Genomic DNA, 11991 nt, shown 5'->3' with positions numbered 1-11991 from the left:
CTATAAGTGTCAGGAACACCACGGCAAGAGAAATCACCTTTAAGAGGGGAATGCCGCTGGCACATCTGTTCCCAGTGACGGTAATGTCTAGCGCACCAGTGAGGACCCCTAACGGGGAGGGATCGGAGCATCGAAGGGAGCTGACCGCTGAAGCCTTTAACTTCGGGGATTCCCCAGTGTCGCCGGAGTGGAAACGCAGGCTAGTGGAGAAGATGCTGAAGATGGAAGCTGTTTTTTCTCGGGGCGAGTTTGATGTTGGCTGCTCCAAAAGCACTCGCCACACCATCCGGGTGACGGAGGACACCCCGTTCCGAGAGAGATCCCGGCGGCTGGCTCCGGCAGATGTTGAGGACGTGCGACAGCACTTGTGCAAGTTGAAGGAGGCCGGAATCATAGCTGAGTCTCGAAGTCCTTATGCGTCCCCAATAGTGGTGGCACGGAAGAAGAATGGGCGAGTGCGCATGTGTGTTGACTACAGGACGTTGAATCGGCGAACTGTCCCTGATCAATATACTGTCCCAAGAGTCGAGGATGCGTTGGCCTGCCTGAGCGGTGCAAAGTGGTTCAGTGTGCTGGATTTAAGAAGTGGGTATTACCAGATCCCGATGAGTGCGGCCGATAAAGAGAAGACCACTTTTATCTGCCCGCTGGGGTTCTTTCAGTTCGAACGAATGCCCCAAGGCATATCCGGAGCCCCAGCCACCTTCCAGAGGCTCATGGAGTGAACTGTGGGGGATATGAATCTGTTGGAGGTGCTGGTGTACCTGGACGATTTGATAGTGTTTGGATCGACTTTGGAGGAACATGAGGAGAGACTGTTGAAGGTGTTGGGCCGGCTTAATGAAGAAGGGTTGAAGCTTTCCCTGGACAAATGCCAGTTCTGCAAGTCGTCGGTTAACTACATTGGCCATATCATTTCGCGAGAGGGAGTGGCTACTGATCCAACCAAGATAGAGGCTGTGACCACCTGGCCGAGACCCCAGAAAGTGGGTGCTCTGCGCTCATTTTTGGGGTTCTGTGGGTATTACCGGCGATTTGTGAAAGGATACGCCAAAGTGTGTCACCCGTTAACTCAGCTGTTGTGTGGCTATCCCCCGGTGGGGAAGAAGAGGACGGGGAACCAGAGGCAGGATGCTGGAGGATACTGGAACCCGGCGGAACCTTTTGGCTCGAGATGGGATGATCAATGTGAAGAGGCGTTCCGATCTTTGAAAAGGGCACTGACCCAGGCCCCGGTGTTGGCTTTTGCCGATCCCCAGAAGCCATATGTGCTGCACACGGATGCCAGCCGAGAGGGTCTCGGGGCTGTTCTGTACCAGGAGCATGGCAAAGCATTGAGGCCGGTAGCCTTTGTCAGCCGAAGCTTGTCGCCATCGGAGAGAAACTATCCCACTCACAAGTTGGAGTTCCTGGCGCTGAAGTGGGCGGTGGTGGACAAGCTGGGCGATTACCTTTACGGAGCCAAGTTTGAGGTGAGAACGGATAACAATCCTCTCACTTATATTTTGACTTCGGCGAAGCTGGATGCCACAGGACATCGGTGGCTGGCGGCATTGTCGGTATATGATTTCAGCCTGAGGTACCGCCCCGGAAGCAAGAATATCGATGCGGATGCATTGTCTCGTCGGGAGCCGGGGGAGGAGGAGAGGGACGAGGAGTGGGAGAGTGTCCCTGCCCCTGGAGTGAAGGCGATGTGTCAGTTTGTTATCACCGTGAAGGCCGAGGGAAGAGGGAGGCTGGAACGAGCCGTGGACCATTTGGGGGTTTTTGACGACGCCATACCCCTAGTTTACTGTGACCTGACCGCTCTGGGGACTAAACAGTTGCCGGAACTGAGTCCGGGGGAAGTGGCAACTGCTCAGCAAAATGACCCGGGCATTGGCACAGTGTGGAGAGCGGTCGAGAAGGGGGATGGGGCGTTGGCTGAGAAGGCGAAACACCCATACGTGCCTCTGTTGTTGAAGGAGTGGTCTCGGTTGAAGTTAAAGAACAAAATCTTGTACCGGGTAACAACGCCTCCGGACCAACCCCGCTGTTGGCAACTGGTCCTGCCGGAGGAGTATCACCAGACTGTACTCCAGGCCTTACATGATGATTCTGGACATTTGGGGGTGGAAAAGACATATGGATTACTCAAAGACCGGTTCTACTGGCCCCGGATGAGGGGGGACGTCGAAGAATACTGTAGGGGATGCCGTCGTTGCATCCAGAGGAAGACCCTGCCAGCGTTGGCGGCTCCACTGTCGCACTTGCAGAGTGCGGGACCTCTGGACCTGGTATGTATGGATTTCCTGTCGATTGAGCCTGACACCAGCAACACCGCGAATGTATTAGTCATCACCGATCATTACACTCGCTATGCTCAGGCATTTCCCACCAAGGATCAGAAGGCGACGACAGTGGCGAAGGTGTTATGGGAGAAGTATTTTGTGCATTACGGCCTTCCCAGGCGAATCCATAGTGATCAGGGGCGGGACTTTGAGAGCCGCCTTATCCAGGAATTACTGACTATGCTTGGGGTTGAGAAATCCAGGACTACCCCTTACCACCCACAGGGAGATCCTCAGCCAGAGAGATTCAACAGGACCCTGTTGGATATGCTCGGGACGCTGGAGATTGGGCAGAAAAGCAGGTGGAGTCGTCATATTGGACAATTGGTTCACTGTTACAATTGTACTCGCAATGAGGCTACAGGGTATTCACCCTATTATCTGATGTTTGGGCGGGAAGCGAGGTTGCCCATTGATGTGTGTTTTGGAGGTGGAGTGGGTGAATTTCCCGGGAAGTCCCATCTAAAGTACGTGTCCGACATGAAGAGGGAGTTACAGCGGGCGTACGAGTTGGCCGAGGCGGCGGCTACCAAACAAAATCAGCGGAATAAGATGCGGTATGATCGAAAGGTGAAGTTTGTACAATTATTACCGGGCGACCGGGTCCTTTTACGGAATTTGGGACTCCCTGGTAAGCACAAGTTGGCAGATCAATGGGCGGCCAGCCCCTATGTAATAGAGAGCCAGATGCCGAACCTGCCAGTTTACCGGGTGAAACCCGAGGATGGAAAAGGGCCTATCAAGGTACTCCATAGGAATCACCTGCTGCCACTGGGTCAAGCGGTGCAGGTGGATAAGGAGCCCGAGTGGGAGGTTACGCCCAGTACAAGGACTCTGCGAGGGAACGGAGAACGGGAAGAGCCCGCTGCTGAAGAGCGGGGACGGGTCCCTCACCCGGGAATGGCTACCGATTCAGAGGAGGACGACTCAGATGAGTGGGTCCTGTTCCCATTCGCTAGTGCTCCAGTACCAGGAGAGGAGGCTCCTGGCCCTTCCCATACTGAATTGGGTGAGAGGAGGGAAGGTCTTGAGGGTCAGATGGAGAGGCAGCCTACATTGGTGGGAGAGAGGGTGGAATCTGAGCGTGAGCCGGGGAGATCTCGGGTGAGGGAGGACCCCTGTGAGGAAGGGGGTGCGGGTCTGTCAGGTAGACCTGGGGTGTCCGAGACAGTGGGTTCGCAGGTGACGAGGGAGCCCAGTGGGGCAGAAGGGGTATGGAGATCTCAGAGGATTAGGCGCCCCCCGGAGCAGTTGACATATGTGGTACCGGGAGAACCGAGTGTGATTTCTACTGCTCTGGGTAGTTATGTCATTGCCTTCTGCACCTGGGTTGGGTTTTGTGTGTTGCAAGAAGCTTTGGGGACCTCTAGTAATGCCATGAGGGCATGACATTTGCTGGTGGGGAGAGAATGTACAATGTCCTGGGTATGTTACTCAAAATGGCCTCTTTGGTTTGTTACAAGTAGGAATGTTTCTTTGTCGGATAAGTGTTTCTCTAGCCGTTGTTTCACTTTAGAATGGCTGATATGGTAATTGTATTCATTTGTTAATCAATGGGGAATGTCATTGTGTCTTGTGATGCTGGGAACTTGGGGGAGGGGTTTTCGCGGGTTTTTTGGGGGGAGGCCGAGGAAGACACTGAAGAAGGTGGACGTGTGCTGGAATGCTCGTAAGACCACCGGGGTGGTCCCAGGTGCGACGGCCGGATGGGTCGATTGGTTCGTTGATTGAGCTCCAACGAGTGCACTAAACAGACTGAACTTTGATAAGTGGCGCCTTTTGTTTTTTTTCCTTGTGTATATATATTGTATTGCTTACTACTCTTTTTAATTTTAGTAAACTCTTTAAAGTGTATTTCATAACGGTATTTGTTGTGGATTTGATACTGTTGGCGGGCTCGAGGCGTAAACTCGATTCTCACAGCACCTGCGTGTACGGGAGGTGGGTTGGAGAGTGGCTGGATCCCTTTTTCCCCTAGACATATACCAGCCTGTGGGTAAGTGTTACAAACACAATCATACAAACAATAGAAGCTAGCAATAGCGTTCTGAACCAAAATGAGTTCTCAAATCCAAACCCTGGAGCAGCCTGGAGCAGGCCCAAAGCCTCAGTGTCAGTCCATCACAGCAGCCGGGCAGTCTTCGTAGCCTCAGCACCATGGACAGAGCAGAAGAGCGAGTGAAATTGGCTCTTGCCTCCGATCCTGACACCCTGTCTTTCCAGTCTATCTTACGAATTTATATTTATTGTGTGTGGTTTATTATTATTATATTGTGATCTTTATCTTTAGTGTTTCTTTGTGTCGGATCGGATCTGGAGTAACAATTATTTCATTCTTCTTACACTGTGTACAGGAACTGACAATAAACGATTTTGGATCTTGAGATATGATGGGATAGATGCTGAGATATTTCTAATAGTGACATAATCTTGAACAAGATACTTCTCAGAATTTCTGAATTCTCTTCTGTGGAGACTGGATCATTGGGAATATATAAAGGGAAGGGAAGGGATGCGTTTTATTTGAAATACCAGATGAGATGAGATCTGAGGGGTTTAGCAGCTATTTCTTTGATGTCCTGCTGTTCAATTCACTGCCTCTTGCAAAATAAGTGTGAGATGTTGCATTATGGAACGTCAATTCTGGGTTGGACTTCCACAGTAACATGGCTGAGCCCTGGGAGTATTATGGAACAGAGGGACCTGGGAGTTCAGGTACATGGTTTCTTGAAAGTGGTAGACAGGGTGATGAAGAAGTCTTTTGACCACTAGCCTTCACCAGTCAAGGCACTAAGTGCAGAGGTGAGAAGGTGATGTTGCAGTTATACAAGCTGCTTAAGGGCTTGTGCATGGGCTGCTGGTCAGTTTTGTTTGCATTGCTACAGGAAAAATCTTATTACACTGGAAAGATTGCAGAAAATATTTTCAAGGATGTTGCCAGGACTTGGTAGAGTTAGTTATAGGGAGCAGCTGGATAAGCTAGGATTCTATTTCATTGGTGCATCAGAGACTGAGAAGTTTTAAAAAAATCAAGGGGCATAAAGACCCTTGTGAACGCACAAGGTCTTTTCCCCAGTTCTGAGGAATAGAGAACTAGATTTTAACAGAACTTGAAGGTGTTTTTTTTTTTACATAGGATGGTATATATATGGAATGAGCTACCGCAGGAAGTGGCAAGGCTGGTACAATTGCATATAAAAGACAGTTGGATAGGTACATGGACAGGAAAGGTTTAGAGGGATATGGGCCAAATGGGACTAGCTTAGATGGGCATCTGGGGCTACCAGGACCAGTTGGGCTGACTGGCCTATCTCTGTTCTCTGAGATTTGGAGGTGACGTTTCTGGGAGGACAGATGCTTCTATTGGTCCTTTGGGAGAACTGTCAAGGCATTTCGGTGACACATTTAGGGTCACTGTTAGTTTCAGCTGTGATATACCGTGCCTGATTTTGTTTTCCAGTGGGGGAATGTGGAGGTGCTGGCCTTGGCACAGCTGCAAGACCACAGGGCCATGAACCTGTGCCCCATGTACACACTCTCTTCCTCTTCTTCAGCATGGTCCCAGGCAGGATCAACTGCACACTGAACTCAACATGATCCATCTCTGCTACACAAGCAGCTCCAACCAGGCTGATCTCACGCTGGGCCACCTTCAGACTCCGTCCTGGCCACAGAATCAAACTGTAGTGCAGGCAGTTCCTTGTCCCAGCCTACACATACTGGAGTGCTTCAGAAGGTGGTGTAGGGGTTGTCCATTCTACTTTGCCTTTTACAGTGACAATCAAGACAAGCACTGAGGTTTTGGAGAGTTCATTAGCAACCTGGAGACAGCAAAGTGTCAACTGGTGGTGCTGGATGGAGGTCATGGACACGGTACCTAAGTTTCAATGCCAGGACAACAGGCAACTGCTGAACCCAGGGGCTATCTTCCAGGAGGGAACCCTCATCACCAAGCTGGCGGAACCACACAATGGTCACAACGGGAGTGTGGCTGGTTTCCTAGTTCCCGTTCTGGGATGGGCTGGAGACTCCAGGGCTAGCGATTGTTCCTCTTTCCCAGACCTCCCCTCTGCACCTCAGCACTAGCACTGGGGACTTGCTGCTGACCGCCCTGGGTGCTTTACTGCCACCCCACCAGTCCCATGTCCCAGCTGCACGGGAACCAGGCAGCTTGTCAGAGCCCAGGGTGCTTCACCGTGATCCCCGTGTCTACTCAGACCTGGTCCACATCCAGCTGAGTGCTACAAATCACCAGGGGACTTGCTCCACCATATCTGTCTGCCTCTATGATTCTGGGTCCAAGAAATTGTGTGAGACCATAGTCTTCTATAAGCCCACAATGCAGGAGATGTTTTGCAACATCCTGCACTCCCTTGGGGTGACTGAGGATGAGCCTAGCACTGCATCTGGAGGTGTCTGTTGTCACATTACCTGAAATGTGTGTGAGAGCATGGAACAATGATGGTTGCAAGTTGTTGATAAATAGTTGGCTAAATAGTTTGTATAACCTGCAAAATATTGCAAGCCTTATTATCTGGATGTGTGGGCACGGAATCTAGACACACAAGTGAAACACAAAATACAGCATCTATGGAGAGAAACAGTTGACATTTGAGGTCAGTATTCTTTTGGGAAATAGGAACAAACTCAGATGAGATGTCTTCAACCTGAACTGTTAATTGTTTCTCCATCCAAGTGTTTTCAATATTTTTATTTCAGATTTCCATAAGACCATAAGATATAGGAGCAGAATTAGGCCATTTGGTCTATCACGCCCTCTCCACCATTTCACCTTGGCTGATCTAATATTCCTCTCAGCCCCAATCTCCTGCCTTCTCCCTGTATTTCTTCATGCCCTGACCAATCAAGAATCTATCAACCTCTGCCTTAAATATATATAAAGACTTGATCTCCACAGCTGCCTGTGACAAAAAATTCCAGATTCACCACTCTCTGGCTAAATTTCTCCTCATCTCTGTTCTAAAAGGACACCCCTCTATTCTGAGGCAGTGTCATCTGCTTTTAGACTCTCCCATCATAGGAAACTTCCTCTCCAAATCCACCCTATCAAGGACTTTCACCATTCAATACATTTCAATGAGGTCACCCCCCCTCTTCTTTTGAATTCTAGTGAATATAGGCCTAGAGCCATCAAATGCTCTTCATATGACAAGCCATTCATCCTGGAATCATTTTCGTGAACACGCTTTGAACCTTCTCCAGTTTTAGCACATCCTTTCTAGGAAAAGGGGCCCAAACCTGCTCACAATGCTCTGTGAGGCCTCACCAGTGCTTTATAAAGTTTCAACATTACATCCTTGCTTTTATATTCTAGTCCTCTTGAAATGAATGTTAACATTGCATATTGCATTTGCCTTCCTCACCACAGACTCAACCTGCAAATTAACCTTTAGGGAATCCTGCTGGACTCCCAGACCCTTTGCACCTCAGTTTTTTATATTTTTTCTCTATTTAGAAAATAGTCACTCTTTCATTTCTTCTACCAAAGTGCATGACCACACACTTCCTGACACCGTATTCCACCTGCCATTTCTTTGCCCATTCTTCTAATTTGTCTAAGTCCTTCTGTATCCTCTCTACTTACTCAAAAATACCTGCTCCTAGACCTGTCTTCATATTGTCTGCAAACTTTGCAACAAAACCATCATCCAAATCATTGACATATAATGTAAAAGGAAGTGGTCCCAACACAGAACCCTGTGGAACACCATTAGTCACTGACAGCCAGGCAGAAAAGGCTCCCTTCATTCCCATTCTCCCTCCTGCTTTATCCATGATAGAATCTTTCTTGTAATACCATGGGCTCATAGCTTAAGCAGCTTCATGTGTAGTTTCTTGTCAAAAGCCTTCTGAAAATCCAAGTACACAACATTAACTGATTCTCCTTTGTCTATCCTGCTTGTTATTTCTTTGAAGAATTCCAACAGATTTGTCAGGCAAGATTTTCCCTTGGGGGAGCTATGCTGACTACAGCCTATTTTATCAAGTCCCTCCAAGTACCTGGAGACCTCATCCTTAATAATCGACTCCAACATCTTCCCAACCACTGTCAGAGTAACTGGCCTGTAGTTTCCTTTCTTCGACCTCTCTCCCTTCTTGAATAGTGGAGTGACATAAGCAATTTTCCAGTCTTCTGAAACCATTTAGGAATCTGATGATTCTTGAAAGATCATTCAGCAAGATCTTCAGCCACCTTTTTCAGAATCCTGAGGTGTACACTATCTGGTCCAGGTGACACCTTTCAGTTTACCAAGAAACTTCTTTCTAGTTATGATAACTTCTCACACTTCATGCCCCCTGAGACCCAGAACTATCATCATATGGCTAGTGTTTTCCACTGTGAAGACTGATACTCACAATACACTGTGTGGTTTGACGAATGCCTTATAAAGCCCCAGCATTACATCCTTGTTCTTTTGGAATAGACAATGGCATTGCATTTGCCTTCCTTACCATTGACTCAGTCAGCAAGTTATCCTTTACAGAATCCTGCACAAGGACTCCCAATTCCTCTGATTCTGATGTCTGAGTTTTCTACTCATTTATAAATATCTACGCCTTTATTTCATACCAAAGTACATGGCAATACACCTCCGTACATTGCATTCCACTTTGCCCATTCTCCTAATCTAAGTTCTTCTATGGACACTGCTTTGTCAACATTACCTGCCCCTTCACCTATCCTTATATTATCCACCATTTTGACCACAAAGCCATCAATTCCATCATTCAGATCATTGACATATAACATGAAAAGAAGCAGTCCCAACACTGACCCCTGTGAAACACCATTAGCTAATGGCAATCAACCAGAAAAGGCCTCCTATATTCCGATTCTTTGCCTTCTGCCAGTCAGCTAATCTTCTTGTGAGCAGTTTTGCGCCCCTTATCTAAGATGTGCTAGCTTTGGAGAGGCTCCAGAGGAGGTTCACAAGGATGAAAGGTTTAACACATGAGGAGTATTTGATGGCTCTGGGCCTGTGGCTGCTAAAGTTCAGAAGTAAGGTGGGGTGGGGGGGGGCAGATCTCATCGAAATCTATTGAATAATTAAAGGCCTAGCTAGAGAACAAATGTGGAGAGGATGTTTCCTATAATGGATGGGGGGGGGGGGGGGGTCAATTTCTGAGAACAGAGGGCCTAGTCTCAGAATAGAAGGATGCCCCTTAAGAACTGATGAGAGGAATCTGTGGAATTCATCATCACAGATGGCTATGGAGGTCAAGTCACTGGGTATATTTAAAGTAAAGGTTGATAGGTTCTTGATTAGTCTGGGCATCAAAGATCATGGGGCTGAGAAGGGTAATAAATTGGTCATGATGGAATGGCAGAGCAGACTTGGTGGTGGGCCTGTTTCTGTGCTGCATGACCGCATTGTCTTACAACCACACTTCTGGGTAGTGATGGTCACCAAAATTCTATAGTGGGACTTAGTCTTACATCTGGAAAATAACCTCTTAAGACATTGCATCCATCAGAATTAGCCAAGTCCTGAAACTTCTGAGGGTTATAGTCAATGTTATTTTTCACGTGTTTTATTATTTTTAATTGCTTGCTTCAAATTAGTAATGTTTCTCTGTCTGCATCTTGCTGGCCATAGGAAAACGAGAGGAGCCAGGGCTTCTGCACCAGTGTCCAAGCTCTAATTGTTGTACAAATCTTCCAGCTCAGATTGTGGTTAACACAGCTGGCAGCCAGCATGTTACCAGAATCACTGAGTTCTGAAGTGATGAAACTGCATTGTCTAGTAAAAGTAACATTATTATCACCTAACAATGAGTACTTGTGTTTCCCACTGGGTGCCTGGCTTTTATATTTTTGTGTGCAGGCAGATAATTCATTTGTGAACTTGATCGTCAATTTTGGGCTCTGGAAGAGAAAAAAAGGTTGAACAATTAGTTTAAGAAGAGCAACAGCAAGAAGATGTTTTGCACACTCGCATTTTAAAATCACTAACGATTGAACTTGCACATTTGCAATAATTGTTTCAATGAGAGTGTTCCTACACTGGAGGCAGGCAGACAGCAAACTAATAGAAAGATGGTACAAACAAGGAGATAATTACCGAGGAAATGGTCAATGAGGTAGAATAATTGGACATTGACACTTGCAATAATTGTTTCAGTGAGAGATTAACCATAACTAACAATTATCAAGTCATGGGTAAGTTGTAATCACCAGTGACAAAAAAAACCTGCTGGAGGCATTCAGTGGGTCAGCAGCATCTGCGGAGGCAAAAGAATATTTGATGCTCCCCTCTGTCTGCCTGACTTTGAATTCCTTCGGTAGTTTGCAGTCTTTGGTTGGTCGTGCACACTTCTTGGGTCATCACCACAAGTCCTGTAATGTTTGCTTTTCTTGTGAATGCTGCTTATATGCCTGTAATGCTGCTGCAAGTTTGCATTCCACTGGTGCCTATGTGTATATGTGCATCGGTCAATAAATTTTACTTGTAATTTTATTCCATCATAACTGTGGATCACAACACACAGCCTTCTTATTTACCATTACCTAGGTTCAATGCTGGTTTATTGCAGAAGAGCACACCAGGCGCAGGCATGGGTGTTGCTATAAGGGAAGGTGGTTTTGGGTAAAGCTACAATGCAACGGCTCAGAGTAGGCTAGGTGCTCCCCCTAACAACGGATCAAATCTCTGTTCTGTTATTTCACCTAACACATGCAGTTAAACATCAGTGAAGTTCATAGGAACATGGGATACCATCATACTAAAAGGTTTGCTTCCTTGAATGTAGACTAACATAGGAAGTAGTTCAGCCCATCAGGATCATGCTGGGTCCCAGGTACCAATCCTATTTGTCATATTAATTTTCTCCTTTGTTGTTATACGCACATATCAGTTTTTTAGCCACTGTATGTACTAAGGGTCAAGTTAAAGCAACTAAGTAACCCACCAGCAGAAATTCAGGATGTAGGAGGAAACCAGATGTCTAGAGGAAACACGTGCTGGCGTGGTGGAAGAGTTTTCAAACCACACCACAGCACCAGGGCTCAGATTCAAAGCCAGTCAGCTAGAAGCATGAGACATTTGTACTACAGTGCTGAAGGTTACAATCCTAAAATTCTACCTACTAGCCGTAGTTCAAAAAGATGATTCACTAAGGGATGCAACTTGCTAGATTTAATGCATTAAAAATTGCTAATACATTCTTTGTCATGGCTTCTGTAACAAGGCCTTCTAGTATCATTTGCCATTTTGAAATATCCAACTAGCACCCAGAATTGGGGAAAGTAGTTTGAATATTTCTTCTTGCAGATCTTAAATATCCACTTATAAGGGCAGTGTATTGATAGGGTGGATGATTTTAGTAAATAGACTAATGGCAACTTATCAAATGAGGACTGCAATAGGCAGAATATCACCAACATGCATTGGTGCGTCACTAAACAAAATCTTTGGTCTCATAGATTAGGAAGTACAATCAGGTGGGAAACAAGCAGCAATGTAGCCCAGCTCAAATGGACTTCATTGCTAAACCGTAGTCATAGTGAAATGACCAAGTCCATGTCACCAAACACCCATTTATTCTCCCTACATTCAATCAACTCCACCCCCCACCTCCCGTGTCCATCACCCACTTACACACTTGGGACAATTTGTCGCAGTACAGCCGCCAATTAACC

Source organism: Hypanus sabinus, chromosome 2 (genome assembly GCF_030144855.1).
Source record: "Hypanus sabinus isolate sHypSab1 chromosome 2, sHypSab1.hap1, whole genome shotgun sequence".
NCBI classification, from domain to species: Eukaryota; Metazoa; Chordata; class Chondrichthyes; order Myliobatiformes; family Dasyatidae; genus Hypanus; species Hypanus sabinus.
Note: the sequence above shows the minus strand (reverse complement) of the source record.